An 18,653-nucleotide genomic window follows, 5' to 3' on the forward strand; every position below is an offset into this window, starting at 1 on the left:
ATGTTGTATCTGAGCTGAAAAATCCTGTTTTCCAGTAGGTTTAGCCCTGGAAGCGAGAGGAGAAAGCTCCTCAGACAGCAAACAGAAGATTTAGATCCCAAACAAAATCTTGGATATCTGATATTGCCCAACTTGCTGGTGGAGTTTCCATAATCCTTATGAGCATCTCAGTGCCTCAAGAGGTAAATCCATTCCACCACCACCATTCCCACCTGTGGAAGAGGCCCAGAGCAGCCTGGACAGGCTGGAAGAGGGGAGAGGGAGCTCAGAGCTTTCTGCTGAGCAGCCCTTGGGGCGGATCAGAACTCAGGAGCTCGTGTTTAGAGGCTTCATGAGGAAAACCAGCCCTGATTCCACATCCTTGCACTGCAGCCGGGACACTCAGGTGGAAGAACCTGTGTCAAATCTTCAGCTGGAGCAAATTGTGATGTTTTTTGACCTTGACAGAGCTCTCCTGCTTGATATCACCCTCCTCTTTGATTTTTGTCGTGATTTTTTTCCCCCTTCCTTACAATTCTCCCTGAATCCATGACTCCAGCTTTTCCTCCTTAACAAATCCACTTCTTGCAGCAGCACAGCCCTGGAGAAGGAATCCTGCTTGGGCATTTCTAGGTCTTCTTTGAGGCCTGTGGAGAGCTGCGGGTGTTTGGCTGGGGATGAAAGGAGGAACTAACTAACAATGCTGGTTTATTCCTGAGATTTTGCTGCAGCGTTTCAGTGATGTCAGAGCCAAACCTTAGGGAAAAAAAAAGGAAAAAAAAATGTATATGTGGAGTACACAGGGTTGGGTCCAGTGGATGGATTAAAAGAACACGATTATTTTGATTACCTTGATTTAAAGCACCGGCGGAGGCGAATCATGTTCAGCCAAAGAAATATCAGGGAGACAAAATTTACTTCTCTGTTTGCAGGAAAGCAGGAGAGGAGGAAGGGAAGAAAAATGACTCTGAATCAAAAGAGGAAAATACACCCCAGCTCAACATTTTCTTCTTGCAGTGATTTCCTTTCTTGAGAGGGCGACCACAAAAGGCAGAGATGTTTAATCCATTAAAAGTGGAGTTTTCTGGACAGAATAATCCGAGTTTTGTCAAGCCACCAGCCTGCTTCTCGCTGGGTGGGCTCTGGCTGGGGAGGGAACAGGCTTTCAGCGGGTTCCCTCGGAACAGGTCAGGGTGCCACAGGCTTTGGGGATGGGATCTCAGAACCTCTGCTGGCAGGTTGGCAACGGGAAACACTTTGGGAAAAGGGATTTTCCTCAGAGAGCAGTAGAAATCTCAATACCTGGTACCAGGGCGGTGAGGGGGAGGAGGACTTTGGTGAGAGTACTTGGGGGAAGAGGGAGGTTCTGGTTCTCTTTCCATGGTTTCCTTCCCCAGTCATTCTTCCCATTTTCCTCAAAGGCTGGAAAGGCAGAAGATCCCCCAGTTTTTGCAACACGTGGATTAATGGAGGGAGGCTTGGAAAGCCTGGCAGTGCAAATCATCTCTGGTGAGAGAGTGGCTTTCCTTAAGCATCAGCACAAGGAATGGATGCAGATCCCTCCTGTCCCTCCATCCTTTCCTCTGGAACAGGGAAGACACCACCAGGACCACCACGGAATTTACACACAAATACTAAAGAAAAATGAAGCAAAGGTTTATCTGTCACAGCATCAACCCCTCACCCTCCCTCCAGCACCTGCCCTGGGTGGGGCTGCACCTTCCCTTGGACATGGGATGCCTAAATTCAAATTTCAGGACAACCTTGGTCAGTCTTGGTCAGTTCTTTGGCTGTTCTGCCACGGGGCTCCCTGTCTCTGTTATTTTGTGACAAGTGCTTAGGGAGCCCAGTTTTGTCCTGGTGTAAGAAAAATAAGTGAAAACTCTTTAAAAAGGCAACTATTTATGGCACTTGGGGAGGAAAAAATGGTTTCTTACTCATATTATTTATACTTTGCTTTCATTTGCACACGGGCTCACACAAACAGGCTCTGATCAGAAAATCAAAGAATCCTTTAGGTTGGAAAAGATCTTTGAGGTCATCAAGTTCAGCTTCAACTCATTTGCACTGGATCTTTACACGAGCAAAGACATCTTGCCCCTCCCTCCTCTGCCAAGAAAAGAGGAAATACACTTTTTATCTCTTCAGTTAAAGGTCGTTTCCACGTGAAAAGTTACTTTGTTCTCATCAAAATGATCATCTGCGTGGAATCAAATGGCAAAAGGGACCCTGACGTCCAACAAACCCCAAATACAGATGGGTGAGGAGATGTGGGCCAGTAGAGAAATGCTACATCTGCAGGAGCTGGGCTTGGATGATCCGTGTGGATCCCTTCCCATTCAGGATATTCTGTGATTCCACAGGTCCCAAGAGGTCTCCATACTGATTCCAGTCCTGATATTCCCCACAATCCCTGGTGGGAGCAGACAAACAGCAAAGCCCCTTCACTGTTACTTCCCACTCTGGCAAGGGATAAAGGGGGAAGGGGGAAAGTAGAAAGATTGGGATTCCCTGGAAGGAAATTCAAGGAAAATCCCTCCCTGAAGCTCACCTTGATCCCAGGAATTTGGTTCTTCCTCACCAAAGTCATCCTAACCCTCTGCCCGGCATTTTTGCGCATGGAAAGGATCAGGATCATCCAAATCTGGAATGATCAGAGAAAAATAACCAGTTCCTCCTGTTTTCAAGGGTTTGAGGTTCAACGTTGCACCTCAAATTTGATACAACCATGCTCTGGATGAATGGGCATGTAAGATGGGCTTAGTAAGATGTTCCTGAGGGATAAAATCCATGGAGGTTTAGGATTGCCAGGTACAGGTCCAAACCTCGTGAGGTGGTCCCAAAACCACACCTGAACATGGGGCTTTTTGGAGATGGAGCATATCCCAAAAATCACACCTGAACATGGGGCTTTCTGGAGATGGAGCATATCCCAACAACACACCTGATCATGGGGCTTTTTGGATGGAGCATATCCTAAAATCATAGCTGAACATGGGCTTTCAGGAGATGGAGCATATCCCAAAAATCACAACTGAATATGGGGCTTTTTGGAGATGGAGCATATCCCAAAAACACACCTGAACATGGGGATTTTTGGATGGAGCATATCCTAAAATCATAGCGGAACATGGGGCTTTTTAGATATGGAGCATATCCCAAAAATCACACCTGAATATAGGATTTCAGGAGATGGAGCATATCCCCAAAATCATACCTGAATATGGGCTTTTTGGATGGAGCATATCCCAGAAATCATACCTGAATATGGCACTTTTTGGAGATGGAGCATATCCCAAAAAATCACACCTGAACACGGGGCTTTTTAGATATGGAGCATATCCCAAAAATCACAACTGAATATGGGTTTTTTTAGAGATGCAGTATATCCCAAAACCACATCTGAAAATGGGTTTTTAGGAGATGAAGCACATCCCAACACCACACCTGAACATGGGGCTTTTTGGAGATGGAGCATATCCCAAAAATCACACCTGAACATCGGGTTTTTTGGAGATCTTGCAATGTCCATCTGATCCCATGGAAAAGAGGTCTTCTTGCCTGAGGACTTTCCCAAAAAATCTTCAGCTGCCCCCAGAACTTCGTGCCTTGCCCAGGCACAAACCCACACACAAACTGAGCCCCGGAGGACACGCAGTTAATTCCTCATTTCCCAGAAACCTCAGGCAGTTTGTCACAGGCTAATAAAGGGAATAATGGATCATGGGGGAAAATCATAATTAGGTTCACGAAATGCACCCCAGGCTTCTGTTTTTGTTTCAAACATCAGCCCCACCAGAGTAGGAGTATTTTGTGTTTCTACCATTTCCTGAGCGAAATCGGGAGGAAATCGTAAAAAAGGCTAAAAAACACCCACGAAGGAAAAGTTCCTTATCTCCACATGAAAATATTATTCAGAATCTCTGCGGATTGTTTTTGCTAATTTCCAAAATGGATGATCAAATACCGAGTGATCCTTCCCTCGACTTGCCAATATTTTTAATAGGCATCTTAGTCAATGTTAGTACAGCTGTCCTTTCAAATCAGCTCTTCTGGTGACTCAACGCTTGGAACTGGGAAGTTTCCCGAGGTTTTTTTATCTGCTCTTGGTGGGCCCGTCCTCGAATCCCGTCACACGAGAGAGCGGGAGGTTCCTCCTCATCCAAAACACACACGGTGGAAAGGACACACACAATTCAAAGAGGCAGGAGAAAAGGAAAAGGAAAAAAAAAAAAGAAAAAAAAGGAGGGGAAAAGGGAAAAAAAAAGACCAGCAGGGTCATTCAGTGCTCCAGCAGGTCGGCGTTTCCATGTAAAACCCTTGGAATGCCGTATTCCTGCAGCCACCCTCCAGCTCCAGCCTCGCTCACGGCGAGTTCACATCACCTGTTTCCCCTCTGAGTCGACATTTCCAAGGGGTTTTGGCTCCCTGACGTGCAGCTGGAAAACTGAAAGGCAGGAAAGTCTCCACGTCCCGGAGAAAACAAAGTTCCCCGCGAAGCCGCGCGGAAACGTCAACAGCCAACGGAAAGGAAGAGGAGGAAGCCATGAGACATCACCCCCACTGCAGAAAACAGCTATTTTATTGGTGTTAATGTTCACTTGAGGAATTAATACTCATTTGAGGGATTAATACTCACCTGAGGAATTTTATTTCTCCCTTGTGCAACTTCTCCCGTGTCGAATCAGCTGAAGATCGCAGGAGGTTCAGCGGCAGAGGGGAGAAAACATTCCCCTCTAAAATCCCATTCCTCAGCTGGAAAAGGGGCTTTCTGACCCAAACACTGCCACGAGAAAGCTGTCGTGCAGATAATGTAGTTTTGTTACTCCTTAAGCCTGGAAAAAAAAAAAATAAATAAAAAAACTACGGAGAAGTCTCTGGGCTGAATAATTTTGAAGCCTCCAGTAGCTTGAAATATCTCCAAACCTATTAAACCCTGAAACCAAAATAAACATTTTGTCCTCCCTTCAGGGCAGCAGAAAGAACGCCTTAAGTCAACCCGGCCACTTGCCTGCCAATCCCAAACTGCCCTCAAGAACATGTTCTCCAGGGCTTTGTCAAATCAGCTCGAGCATTCCTCAGGCAACAGGGGGTTCCACCACGTTCCTGGAAAGTCTGGTCCACAATCTGTTCCCAGATCCTTCTTAAAAAGCCCCGGGAAGTGCCTGTTACCTGCAAGCACCGGAGCTGGGGAGGGATCAAATTGTCCATTCCGTGGTAAATCCCAGGCTTTCATGAATATCTTTCCAGTCTGGATCCAAAGGAAAGCCAAACAGTTTCAAAATTTCCTACAAAACAGAGAAAAGGATCCTTGCAGTTGATTAAAAGGTTCGTGGCAATAAAGGTAATTTTTTTGGATGGGATTTGAGGTTTATTGTTTCTGTGTTTTGAATAGGAAATATTTATTCTGTATTTATGGTGTCTGTAACCAAGATGCTGCAGCATAAAAGGAAAAAAAAAATAGGAATAGAGACACTTTCTGAATCTGAAAACAAAAGCTTTTCTTGTTAATGGAAGTTCATCAGAATTACCATTTGCAAACCATATCAGTTTTATCAAATTGCCTTTTTCCAACAGGAAAACATTCCTTCAGAAAACTGCCCACTGGCTTTGCAATAAAAAGGTCAGAAAGAGAGGGGGTTGTTCCTGCTCTCCAAGAATTTAAACTGCCCAACTATTTCTTTCCCAGAAAGGTGCACTTCAAAGGAAATTATTATATTTAAATTGAAGGAATTTAAATACTTTAATCAATGCATTCAGCAGCAGTACAGGACTTCAAACAGTGGTTATGTAGAGCCAACTCTTTATTTTCTCAGGATTTTAGTTCTTGGACTCTTTGTTTTCTAAACATATTTATTCAGTTAAGAACCTAAATGTTCCTTAAATTAAATTAAATAGTCAATATACAATTTGAGCTACTCCAGAACTTAAATTTTAAGTCTGGGCTTGATGTGGATTCTTAAATCATAGAATGGTTTGAGGCTGGAAGGGACCTTTTCAAGGTCATCTGCAAGGAGCAGGGACATCTTCAACAGGTTGCTCAGAGCTCCATCCAACTGGACCTTGAATGTTTCCAGGGCTGGGGCATCCACAGCTTCTCTGAGAAACCTGTGCCAGTGTTTTACCACCCTTTTTATATAAAATTTCTTTCTTAGATCAACTCTAAATACCAACAACTGACATAAACACAGGCCCCCTCTGCCAAAACCCAATTCAGGCATCACCTTCCCATTCCCTCCCATCTTAAAAGTTTATTTTTATTATCCCTTCACCACTCAAACCCCTCGACATTGATTAATAATTATTTGCAGAGGGAAGCTGCCTGCCCTGTCAGACATTTAGTATTGATTAAGAAGGCAAGGAAAGGCTGGGTGGCTCCAGCTCTGCAAAGTGCCAAGGAAAATAAAGCTGCTATTAGTGATCCTCAGCTTCTCTGCTGAGAAAAAGGCAGCATTGTGGGCTGGGAGACTGCTCACCAAAGGCAGATCTTGGCCAAAAAACCAATGTCTTACCTAAAAAACAAAGATCTCACATAAAAACAATAATGGCATTGGATAAAGAGGTGGGATACTCACAAGGGGAACCAGCAGAGGGAATTAAAACCGAGCACAAGAAGAAAAAGGAGAGGGGAAAAAAAGGAAGGTGTTAAGACTTTCCAGCATTCTGAGAGAACAAGGTTTTATCCTCAGTCGGGGGAAAAACAGATTTACTAAACACAGTGACCTCACTTGTTTGCACAGCATCCAGTAACATGTATTTTATTACCTATGGTACCTCCATGAGAGCTTGCAAAGCCTTTCCAGCAGCCCTGGGAAGGATTTCCAGCGCATGGAAAAGACATAAAGCAGCTGGAGGAAGGAATGGCCCAGCTGGGCAAAGTGAAAAAAGGGAGGCTGCAAACACACCAGTGGGGTGGGAAGAAAACTGAGAGGGAAATTCTTGCCTGTGAGGGCGGTGAGGTGGAGAAGAGGTGGCTGCCCCTGAATCCCTAGAAGTGTCCAAGGCCAGGTTGGATGGGGCTTGGAGTAACCTGGGATAGTGGGAGGTGTCCCTGCCCACGGCAGGGGGTTGGAATGAGTTGGAAGGTCTCTTCCAGCCCAAACCATTCCATGATTCCATGAACGCCCTGGGAGCAAACATTTCTCTGCTCTGTCCAGCGGCAGCTCCCCGGTGAGGGTGGTTTGAGCTGGTGGTGGGGAGGTTCCTTCTCGTCCCATCACTTGTCTTGTCCGAGGTAAACAATGAGTGTTGCATCAGCTGCTCCTCCCAGCCAGCAGTCAGCCATGGAATCCCAGAATCCCGGGATGGTTTGGGTTGGAAGGGATCTCAAATGTCACCAGAGTTGCAGCCAGCCACGGAGCAGGAGTTCACTCATCGTGGACTAAATGATTTGCAATTTCCCCTCCTTGGATTTTTTTTTTGGGAAGAAATTTCTCAGCGGGACACGAATTTCCCAGGCTGGGAGGAGGGAGGGAAACAACCAAATGAGCAAACAAAAGTTCCTCTTTTTGGTTGTCCACCAGGGGCTGGGCATTCCCGGGGTGCTCTCAGCCGGCCCTTTCCAAGGAGTTCTCTCCCGGCTCCACCTGGTGGCAAAAAGGACATTTGGGTCATTGCTGTGGTCACTGGGATGGGCTCCAAGGGGATAGGGATTGAGGTGCTGCTGCTGCCACTTTGCACCAGCGTCCCCCATTCTGGGTGGCTTTGGCTGGACTCCTCTCATGAGGTGGGAACAGCCCTTTACTTCCCTGGTAAGGAAATTCAGCCCCCTGAGTGAGTGGGGTGAGGAAATCCCAGCTCAGGAAGAAAGCAAAGGCAGCCATGGACTGGTAGCCAGGTGTAGCTGGCAGCTCTTTCCAGAATTTTCATTGGAGCTGAATCCCTCTTGACCATCAAAGATCCCAAAAGACCACCAAGAGCCTTCTCTGAGTGCAGTCAGAGCAGTGGGATCTTTAGACTGCACCTGGGAGGTCCAAGGCTGGGCCCAGTTGCCCAGACACGGACATCTCATGTCCTTTGGGATGAGCTGAAGTGTCTCCCCTGCCCTGCTTTGCTCCTCAGATGAAGGAGGGGAGGTTGAACCACCATGTCATGCTGGTGGAGGGACCTTCAGTCCATCAGTACATTTGACACAACCACAGTGATAAGGAGTTGTGAAAAGATAAGATACCAATAGAAACTTCCTGAGATAGCACTGGAGAAGTGCAGGACCCTGTCTGAATGGATGAGTCAGACAAGAAATCCTGACTAAAATATCTCCGGGATTGGTTCAGTTCCTGGTCCAAAACACAGCTCAGGCCAGGCCTTAACACGGATTTCCCTGGATCCAACAATCAGAACAGCAACAGAAACAGCATTGGCTGGTTTGTGCTGGTACCTACAGAGAGAAGGAAAGGAAAAGGAGAAGAAAAAAGAGAAAGGGAAAAGGAGAGAGAGAGAAGGAGGGAGAGAAGGAGGGAGAGAAGGAGGGAGAGAAGGAGGGAGAGAAGGAGGGAGAGAAGGAGGGAGAGAAGGAGGGAGAGAAGGAGGGAGAGAAGGAGGGAGAGAAAGGAGAGAGAGAAAGGAGGGAGAGAAGGAGGGAGAGAAGGAGGGAGAGAAGGAGGGAGAGAAGGAGGGAGAGAAGGAGGGAGAGAAGGAGGGAGAGAAGGAGGGAGAGAAGGAGGGAGAGAAAGGAGGGAGAGAAAGGAGGGAGAGAAAGGAGGTGCTGCAGCTCATCCCAGGTACCAAATGATTTCAGGGGAATGAGAGGGAAAACTGAGGTGGTTTGGGTTGATTCTGGAAACAGGAAAGAAATGAAATCAGGAAGCCTCAGTATAACAGTGATGATTTTCTCTGAGGGTCCTTTTATCTGCAGGTGACCAAAAATTCCCATAAATATTTGCAGTGGAGAACTTAGCTTTCAGCTCTGATTTTCATTAAAATATTGCTCATTTTGGCAAATTTCCTCCCTGCCATCCTTTCCTTCGGATTTCCACGCACTGAAAATATTATTTTTATTTATTTTTTTTTAATGAGGGTCCCAGCTCAAATGTGTCCTGTCACTGCTCTGACACAGCCCAAGCTCCCCCCAGTTCATCCCCCACAACCTCCCAGGAGGGGACATGTGGTGCTTTAGGACAGTCTGGTGTGACCAGGAGGCCAATCCCACAGGGAGAAGTGGGAATAGAAATAATTGAATTTGGATTTTCACAAGGCATCACAGCTGGGGAAATTCAGGTAGAATTCTGAATTCAGAAATTCTTATATTTTCTAACATTTTTTTTCTCGTATTGCCAACAAAAAAAATCGCTTTTTGCACAGATAAAAAAGAAACAACCCAAAACATCCTCCAATCCCCTGCAGTCACTTGTCACCAATATCCTGGTTATACTGTTGGAATATCCCATTCCAGCTCCTTTTCAGTCACCAAGCCTTGCTGAAGCTTCAGAAAAATTCATGTGTGCCTTTCCCTCCTCACTTTGCACCTTCATGACTGAAAGTGGAACCACCAAAACCTTCCCACTGCAGCACTTTTAAATCACAATTCCATTTACTGCCACAAAAAACCTCCCCAACTTCCCTGTGTGGAACCAACCAGGTGGACACAAACCAGGCATTTGGCATCTTTTCTTTTGCTTATTCAGTATTTAAAATCACTCAGGCTCCACAAACTATCCCTGAGGGAATCAACAGCAGGAGACACCCACTGGAGCACGTAGGATTGAGGGATTGAAGATTCCCATCACCTCGAAATGTGACTTGGAATTCCTTCCTCTGGGACCTGGAAATCAGGAAACAAATTATTTGACTGCCTGTAAAGTAATTTCTCGTGGTGGCAGATGATTAACAACATTTCAGTGCCATCAGAGCTGAGATGGACCAGCCCAGCAGGGAGAGGAAATCATGGAAAACTCAACCCAGCAAGGTTTGGGCAAGACCATCATCAGCCCAGGGCTTGGAGCTGGGCTGCCTAAAGGATCCAAAAAAAGGCTAGGATGGCTTTTTCCTTGGTTTTTCCAAATGTCAGCTGGTAGAAAAAGAGGGAAAATTCAAAGTTAATGGCCAATGCAATCCAGGAATAAAACCCAGTTATAAATAAACCCCCTCCTCGCTATATCCTCGTAGAACTTCTGAGCTGGGTACACACCCCAGGGACTCCTCACAAGGAGCTAAGGAAGGCAAACAGGCACAAAGGAGGACATTCCCACCTGAGGAAAGGAAACCTGGGGTTCTGTTGAATTTTCCTTGCCTAGGGAGACAACAAACAGAAGAACAAGAGAGAGGAAGCTCGTGGGAAACACAACAGCAGAGCAGCCTCGATGCCTGGGAGCTTTCACCAAGACACCAAATCAGGCAAAGGACACCCATTGGTGCCTCAAATGTCTTTTTTATGCCTTTTTTTTTTTTTAAGCTGTGTCAAATACTTCAAGTGCTACCTTATTAGAAGTAATTAACCCCATTTTTTCCTCTTTAATTCTTCCAAAAAGCAGTGGGATTTCAGCCATACAGAGTCTTCTGTCTGAGCCATCGAGCAGGGTTAACTGGTAGGATTTCCCAGTGGATTCTGGGGGGATTCCTTAGGGCTGAAGGTCCATCCAGTGCCAAACCACCTTCGTTTTCACCTCATTCCCTCAGCCCTCCCCCAGTTCTCCCGGGATATCACTCACAGAGAGCCTTTAAGGAGCAGAATCATTAAATCCCAGAACGGTTTGGGTTGGAAGGGACCTTAAAGACGATCTTGTTCCAAACACCTTCCACTAGCCCAGGTTGCTCCAAGCCCTGTCCAACCTGGCCTAATCCCTCAAGGAATTCCTCCCTGCAAGTGAGAGGGAGAAATGAGTGATAATTTATGATGAGTGCCCTTGTAATTAGCACTTTGAAAATGAACACTGCCCGGGGAAGCTGAGAAGGCCAGAGATGAAAGAGCAGCCAGGACAGAAATGCCATTCTGGGTAGTTCATCATGGAAGGAGAGGTGGAAAACGGGCTGGAAAACAGGCTGTGGACTTGAATTCTAATATTTATAATTGCTATCCTAAAATTAGTTGGGATCTGAGCCCATCAGGGTCAGGTTGACTCCTGAAGGTTTCCTATCAGTCCCTGGGTTCGGAATTCTTGCAGTGAATGCTGCCAGCCTTTAAATTTATAGGATATGTGAGTGGAAATCAGAGAATCATTAAGACTACAAAAGACTTGTAGGATCATCAAGTCCAACCATTAACCCAGCACCACTAAACCATCTCCCAGGTGCCACATCCACACTTTTTTTTTGGACAATCCCAGGGAAAGCACACGATACATATTGACAACCCAAGGTAGGAATAGTCAAGGGATAAAGAGGTGTAGGAAAGGCAGCACCTACCTCTGATTATCACTGATTATCTCCCCATTAACCACAGGGGGAAGTTATGCCACCTGCATTCCTTATACAGGTACCCCAGTTAAGTAATTAAATATAATTCCTTATATAGGTACCTCAGTTAAATAATTGAATATAATTCCTTATATAGGTACCTCAGTTAAATAATTGAATATAATTCCTTATATAGGTACTTCAAAGAATTAAATATAATTCCTTTATAGGTACCCCAGTTAAGTAATTAAATATAATTCCTTATATGGGTACCCAATTTAAATAATTAAATAAAATTCTTTATATAGGGACCCCAGTTAAGTAATTAAATATAATTCCTTATATGTGTACCCCAGTTAAGTAATTTAATACAATTCCTTATATGTGGACCCCAGTTAAGTAATTAAATATAATTCCTTATATAGGGACCCCAGTTAAGTAATTAAATACAATTCCTTATATGTGGACCCCAGTTAAGTAATTAAATATAATTCCTTATACGGGTACCTCAGTTAAATAATTGGATATAGTTCCTTATATAGGTACTTCAAAGAATTAAATATAATTCCTTATATAGGTACCCCAGTTAAGTAATTAAAGGAATTACAGCAGTTCAGTCCTTGAGCATGTGGAATGAAGCAGTGGGAGGATTTTAGGGACCTACAAACACTGATAAGCCCCCAAATTAATTACCCCTACTTTGGTTCTCGCTTGACATGAGGATTTTTTCAAGGTCTGGCCACGTTTTAGCAAAAAAGTGATGAGTTTTTTAAGGTCTAATTATCTTTATTCACCATTAAAGAAACCACTTCAGGGGCAAATGTACTTGGGCCTTGCTTTAATCCTGGCCAGCCAGGAAGGTCAGCCTTCCTGAAATGTGGTTTCTCCACCAGCAGAATCAAAAGGACCAACCAACAAAAACTCCAGTTTTTGGCTCGTGAGGATTATTTGTGGAGCACTTGAGTTTCTGCCTCCATTTTAGCACACTTAAAAAAAAAAGAGTGGCAAGGAACATTCCTGGGCGCTGGAACGTGGTCAAATATATTGTCGGGATATTAGAAAATCCCTGGTGTGCTTTGGGCTCAGGTGGAAGCACAGCTCCTGGGTAATGTTAACCCGGGCCAAGGGCCATTCCCAGGGGACATTTTGGACAGAGTCACCTTGTTCTGGAAGGCCAAGGGTGTTTGACAGGGTGGGTGTGGGCTGGTTTGTGCCAGGAGGCATCAGCATGAGAGCTCTGTTTAATTAACTGTGGCCAGAAAGTCAAATCCACTCCTTACACCCACAGTGGGACTCTTGGAAGCAGGAGAAGTAGGAGCAGGGATGACCTGGGAGAGGGATGTAGAGAGTGAAATGGCTCCTCCTCTTTTCCAAGCAGCTGGGAGCGACTCCTCTCCCTAACTCTGTATCCCAGGGCTTGGAGCTGGGCTGCCTAAAGGATCCACAAAAAAAACAAGCTAGGGTGGCTTTTTCCCTGGTTTTCCCAAATGTCAGCTGGTAGAAAAAGAGGGAAAATTCAAAGTTAATGGCCAGTGGAATCCAAGAATAAAACCCAGTTATAAATAAACCCCCTCCTCGTTATATCCTCGTAGAACTTCTGAGCTGGGTACACACCCCAGGAGCTCCTCACAAGAAATAAAGGAAAGTAAACAGGCACAAAGGAGGGAAATGCTCCATTTGGATTTGACAGCAGTTAAACCCTTTATCAGCCTGGCTACAGCCCCCCCAGTGCTGGAGCCAACAGCACACGAGGGACTCCAACATTCAGTGTCATCCCCAGCCAGTTTTGATTCCCACTGCAGGGCTGGTGGTTGGCAGAAGTGGAGGAGAAAGCTTCTGGTGTGAGCCTGGAGAGCCAGCTGGAAGCAAATCCACTGGGAAACACCAAAATCGTGCTGCTATCCCACCTACATCCCACGGCAGAGGGGTGGGAGGTGAATTCTGAAATGTCCCTTTCCTGGCCACCCACACCTCAGATAATGCTGAGGGCACTTACTGGTCCCAGGAGCAGTTCTCAGAGAGAGGAAGGTTTGAGTCTGGGCAAGCCTCATCTCGATTTTAGCCCTCCTTCACCTCTCTGGCCCTGTGTCTGTAATTTTATTTAGACCAAAAAAGGAGTAGGAATCACATCTGTCTCTTAAATAACTCAGTTAGAACCTCTACAAGGAGATTTCAAAAGCACCAAGACATCTTGTGTTAATGATGATGATGATGAATCAATACTAATTGTCCAAGGCCAGGCTGGACAGAGCTCTGAGCAACCTGGTCCTGTGGAAGGTGGAATGAGATGACCTTTAAGGTCCCTTCCAACCCAAATCATTCCATGATTCTGGGACCTGACTCCTCCATCTCATCTCTTGGTGATTAATATTATTTTTGTCTCATTAACAGTCAGATTCTCTTTTTCCACTAATATTTAAGATGAAGTTCTGTATAAAATTTCTCCATGCATTATTTTCTCTCTCTTCCTCCTCATTCTCATTTATTGTTTCCTAGATAGATTCCATGACAATTCCACACCAAATACATCCCTCAGTGTATCTGGAAGCCTGTAAGAGGTTCAGGCAAGTCATTATTTATTCCTAAACTAAAGGCACCTCTATTTTTTATTGGATTTTACTTAGGGCTCATCACACCCACAGCTGCAGGACGACACCACGCAGCAGCGACACCGAGGGAAGCAACGGGAGGGAAGGGGGAGAGAAACCCGTTTTATTTTTCTGGAGGTGAAATCTCTCGTTCGACACTGTTTCTAATCCCAAATTCTTACGATGCATTCCCGTTTCACCCACTTCCTCTGCGGGAACAGCTGTCAAAACGCTGCTCCATCCCCGGCTACTGCGGCTTTACGACTCCCATTAGCAGCTCCTTAAGGGGCCGGCCGGGCTGGCTGGGAGGTTTCGAGCCTGAGATTTCTCATTCCCCGATTCCAGGAAGTGTAATGAGAGGTCAGCTGGGAGGCTGGAGGAGTCAGGGAGTAGCACTGAAGGGTTTGGTGGGAATAAACCAGAGGTAGATCCACCTCCCATCCCGTCGTCTCCAATCTGCTCTTCTTGCTTAAAAGGTGAGCGACCTGCTCTAGTGGAAGGTGCCCCTGCCCATGGCAGGGGGTTGGAATTGGATGATTATTAAGGTCCCTTCCAACCCAAACCATTCCATGAGTCTGTGAAAACCAAACATCGGCCAGAGCATTTGCCTGGTTCATTTTTTCTCGTCAGAAGAAGGGACAAAGCAGAGCAAAAAGCAGGAGGTGCATTTATTGTGCAGCTTTTCACCGATTTAGCAACATCTCCTTGGGTGAATAAGAAGCTGTGAGGAGCAAAAGAGTGTGATACCATCCCAGCATCAGCATGATCCTGGATAGAGATCCAGCATCAGCATTGATCCTGGATAGAGATCCATCACCTCAGTTTGAGGATGGACAGTGCTGATTCTTTTGAAAGGAACCATCTCCTCAAAGGCTGGTTAAAAGCCCGGATGTGATTGCTGCACCACAGCAGGATATGACAGTGGAAGGTAAATAAATGCAAGGGTTTTGAATGCACGGGAAGGAGAGAGTTGGACTTGGGGAAACACTTTGGAGACACAAGCCAGTTTTCAAAGGAACAGAATCACAGAATGGTTTGGGTTGGAAGGGACCTTAAAGATCATCCCATTCCAACCCCCCTGCCGTGGGCAGGGACACCTTCCACTAGAAGGTCCCCCAGCACACCACCAAGAGCACAGCAACCCTTGTTTAATGGTCTGACCTGGGTTGTGGAGCAGTTTATCAGGGGTGCACTGAAAGGACAGCTGGGGCTAAAGCTCTTTCCCAGCTCAGTGTTTCCATCTCATGCCCAGGTCAGTCTGACACACAAACTGGGTTGTCTCTCTGCTTGTTTGAATCACTTGGACCACACTCAGTTGCCTCACAGGGTGTCAAACAGTCGGTAAGAAGTCCCTGGACATGTGTGTGAGAGGCATGTGTGTGACTGCAGGGTGGGCAGCTGCCTCCTGCCAGCTGAGCTGGCACTGTTGGTGATGTGACATTCCTTACCCCACCTCAGGAAGGTTCTTTATGTTAACGTGATTATTTGACCCCCAAGGGAGACAAGAAGGATGCCTGGAAATGGATCTTGAGCAGCTGGACCTCAGGTGGCTGCTGGGTGATTCCTGAACTTTCTCCTCACGCACGTGGAAAAGCAGCACCTGGGAACTGTCAGGGCAGGGTTAGGTTGGATACCAGGGAAAAGACTCTTCCCCCAGAGGGTGGTTGGGCACTGACCAGGCTCCCCAGGGCAGTGGGCACAGCACCAAGGCTGCCAGGCTCTGGTTATTTAAAGCTCAGCTGCCACGACTTTTAGGTCCTGAACAGCTCCAGGGGCCCACTGTGAAGAATAAAAGGACATTTGATCAAGAAAGACCATGTGCAGCCAGGGATAATGACAATTTTTTTAATTGTTGTCATTGATCCAGACTAAATTTGGCCACATCCAACCTGTTCCAAGCTTTGGCCAGTTATTTGATCAGAGTCCCTTTGCGGTCACATCGTGACAAGTGCCACTCTGCCAAGGTATCATGACTCCTCCAGAGAAGTATGATGATTATGCAACTCCATGGAAAGCTGGTGGAGCCCCTCAGCCTCCTGAGCTCGTTTAACTTTGCACTGCTGGCCCAAATGAGAGCACTCTCCAACAATCCCAAATCAGATCCTACTTTCTGAGCTGTTTCACAGGGAGAGCAGAAGGTCTGGGGGGAGGAAAAAGCAGGAATCTGGGGCTTTCAGCCTTTCTGTGGACAAGTCACTCTTTCCTCCTGTAAAATGGGTGTAGAGACAGTTCTCCAGCTCATGGCACCGCCACAACACTCTTGCCACCCTACAAGGCTTTATGGTCTCTGGAGAATTAAATCAGGCTTCAAGGACAAGTTCAAGGTCAGGAATAAGGCTGAAGGAGGCACAGGGTCTCCCACAACCACTGCACACAGACCTTCTCCAACAGACGTGAAGAAAGAGGAGCACGCTTCAAGTATAATTTAAAATACATTTATTGTTTCATTTGTTCTGGCTTTTTTTTTTTCTTTTATGTTATACAAAGATGTTAAATAACTTAAATACATTCTCCACAGTCACTCAGAATCAGATTTATACCTACAAGCTGTACATATGAGGTAGAGAAAAATAACTTAGGCTCCCATAAGACATTGGAAAAAAAAACAAAACAAAACAAAACAAAGAAAAATGAGAAAAATACTAATCCTTCATGTTAGTATTCCCACCTCCCTTTAAAAGGAAATGCCATCCCAGGTGTGCAAAACAAATCCTAGACTTTACATTCGTGTCTCAAGGGACATCTTTGGAGACTGGGGTGGAACAAGGGAAATTCCTGTGCTACTTTTGGTGTTGCTGCTTTCAAACGGGTCCAAGGGGAGCTGGAGGGATTATCCACAGATTTTGATTAATCCTGAATTCACCCCTGCCTCTATTAACCTGGGTGTCCGTGTCTTTATCCCCTTCTACTGTCAGCAGGGAGAAACCTGCAGCTCCACACAGGTCAAAAGACCTTCTGGAGGGACCTACAGTGATGGCAAAGTGAGAACTCCTTATTTAAGGAGAGAAGATTCCGGGTCCATCGCAAAGGCAACGGCAGCATCTTTCCCAACATTCCTGAGCAACCCTGTGATGAAGGAAGCACTTGACAAGGGAGGAACCTCCTGTCCTTTTGGGTCACCTTTGCTAATGCTGCTAATTCTTCCCACTTCTGGAAACATTCAGCAACAACTGAGAAAAACCACCGAATTCAGATATTTCCCCTGACAGCCGAAATTTTCTGTGTCTGAACCTACACCTGAAGAAATGTAGTTACAGGAAGCCCATCCCGATGCCAAACTGTGCTGCCAACGTCCATCTGCTTCTCCTCCCCGCCCACAAAGAAATATCCTGTTCAGAAATATTTAAAAATATTCTGTTTCCTGGAACTCGTAAATAATTTGGTCAAATCCGACATCACTCAGGGAAAAGGAGAAATAAAAGCTATTCAGTGATAATACCCACGGCCCTAAGTTTGGCTGCTTTAGTAATGAACAGATTTCAGGGGGTTGACCAGATTCAACCAGGAACTGGATGATGACCTTTAAGATCCCTTCCAAGCCAAAGCATTCCATGATTTCCATGGATTTCTGCGGTGCCATGCTGAGCCTCCTTCAAGTTACACAAACAGCATGGTCCAGAAAGGCCCTGCATCTCCTGCAGGAAAACACTGCTCTCCAGAAAGTCATCACCTAGTTAGTACCCTGGAAAGGGAAAGCTGGGATGAGCTGGGCATGGAAGCCAAGCCCAAGCCAGCAGATGTGCCCCCGGAGCTGGATAAACCGGGAACGAGGAGCTTTACTGCACCTGTTCCGCCGGGAACAGAACAGACCCAATTTTCCTGCAGCATCAACTGAGGAATTTTTCACAGGCACCATAATCCACCAGAAAATCACCTTAAGCAGCATCTACTCCATGAAAGCAGCCTTGAGAAATCTGTCCTTCCATCCGGGGTCTCATCCAAGCACACCACGGCCAAGCCGTGTTTGCTAAACGAGGGCAGCTGAGAAATGACTAACGAAGGAATTCCAGACCTGGGAATGAGCTGGTTGCCAGCAGAAAAAAAACCCTCAGATGTTATTTTGCCCCTGCTCAGGTCTCCAAAGCAGCAATCCCAAAAGTTCCTTTGAAAACAAGAGGGTCCATAACTCGCTCCCCCTGCTTCCAAAGGCTTCCTGGGATCATTCCCAGCTCCCCAATTTTACACTGTCCCATTCGAGCAGGTTAAAACTGCTTGTGTTGGATCAAGCCTGGAATTTGGTCCTCTTCATTTAACTCAGATTATTATTTATTATTTTTTTTCCCCCAAAATTTTCCTTTTTTAAGGATCATTTTTCTCAGGCCAACTGAGATCAATGGTAAATACCTGGTTATTGACAATAGGGTTTGGCTTTTCTTCATCCAGACCCACCTCAAAACCAGGATGCTCAACCGAAAAAAGGGGAAAACCTGAAAATTTGGGGTAGATTGTTTTTATATTTGAATTACAAACGACTCATTTTCAGTGTTGATAATAGTAATAATATTAATAATAATAAAAAAAGAGCCCCTTTGACTAAACACTGCCTGTTTCACCAGGTTTTTGGTAACTGGAAGACAACGAGAATGTAATGTTTAGGACTTGTTTTGCATGTCTCCACATATATGAGTCAGTCACACAGAACAGAAGCTTGTTAAAAAAAACAGATGACGGGTGCAACAATTATTTCCGTGGGTTTTTATTTCTTTTAATAGAAAATTCTAATATAAAACAACAAACGTTTTCAGTTTGCCTTGT

The sequence above is a fragment of the Manacus vitellinus genome, unplaced genomic scaffold (assembly GCF_001715985.3).
Source record: "Manacus vitellinus isolate BGI_N305 unplaced genomic scaffold, ASM171598v3 scaffold_78_pilon, whole genome shotgun sequence".
In the NCBI taxonomy this organism is placed as follows: Eukaryota; Metazoa; Chordata; class Aves; order Passeriformes; family Pipridae; genus Manacus; species Manacus vitellinus.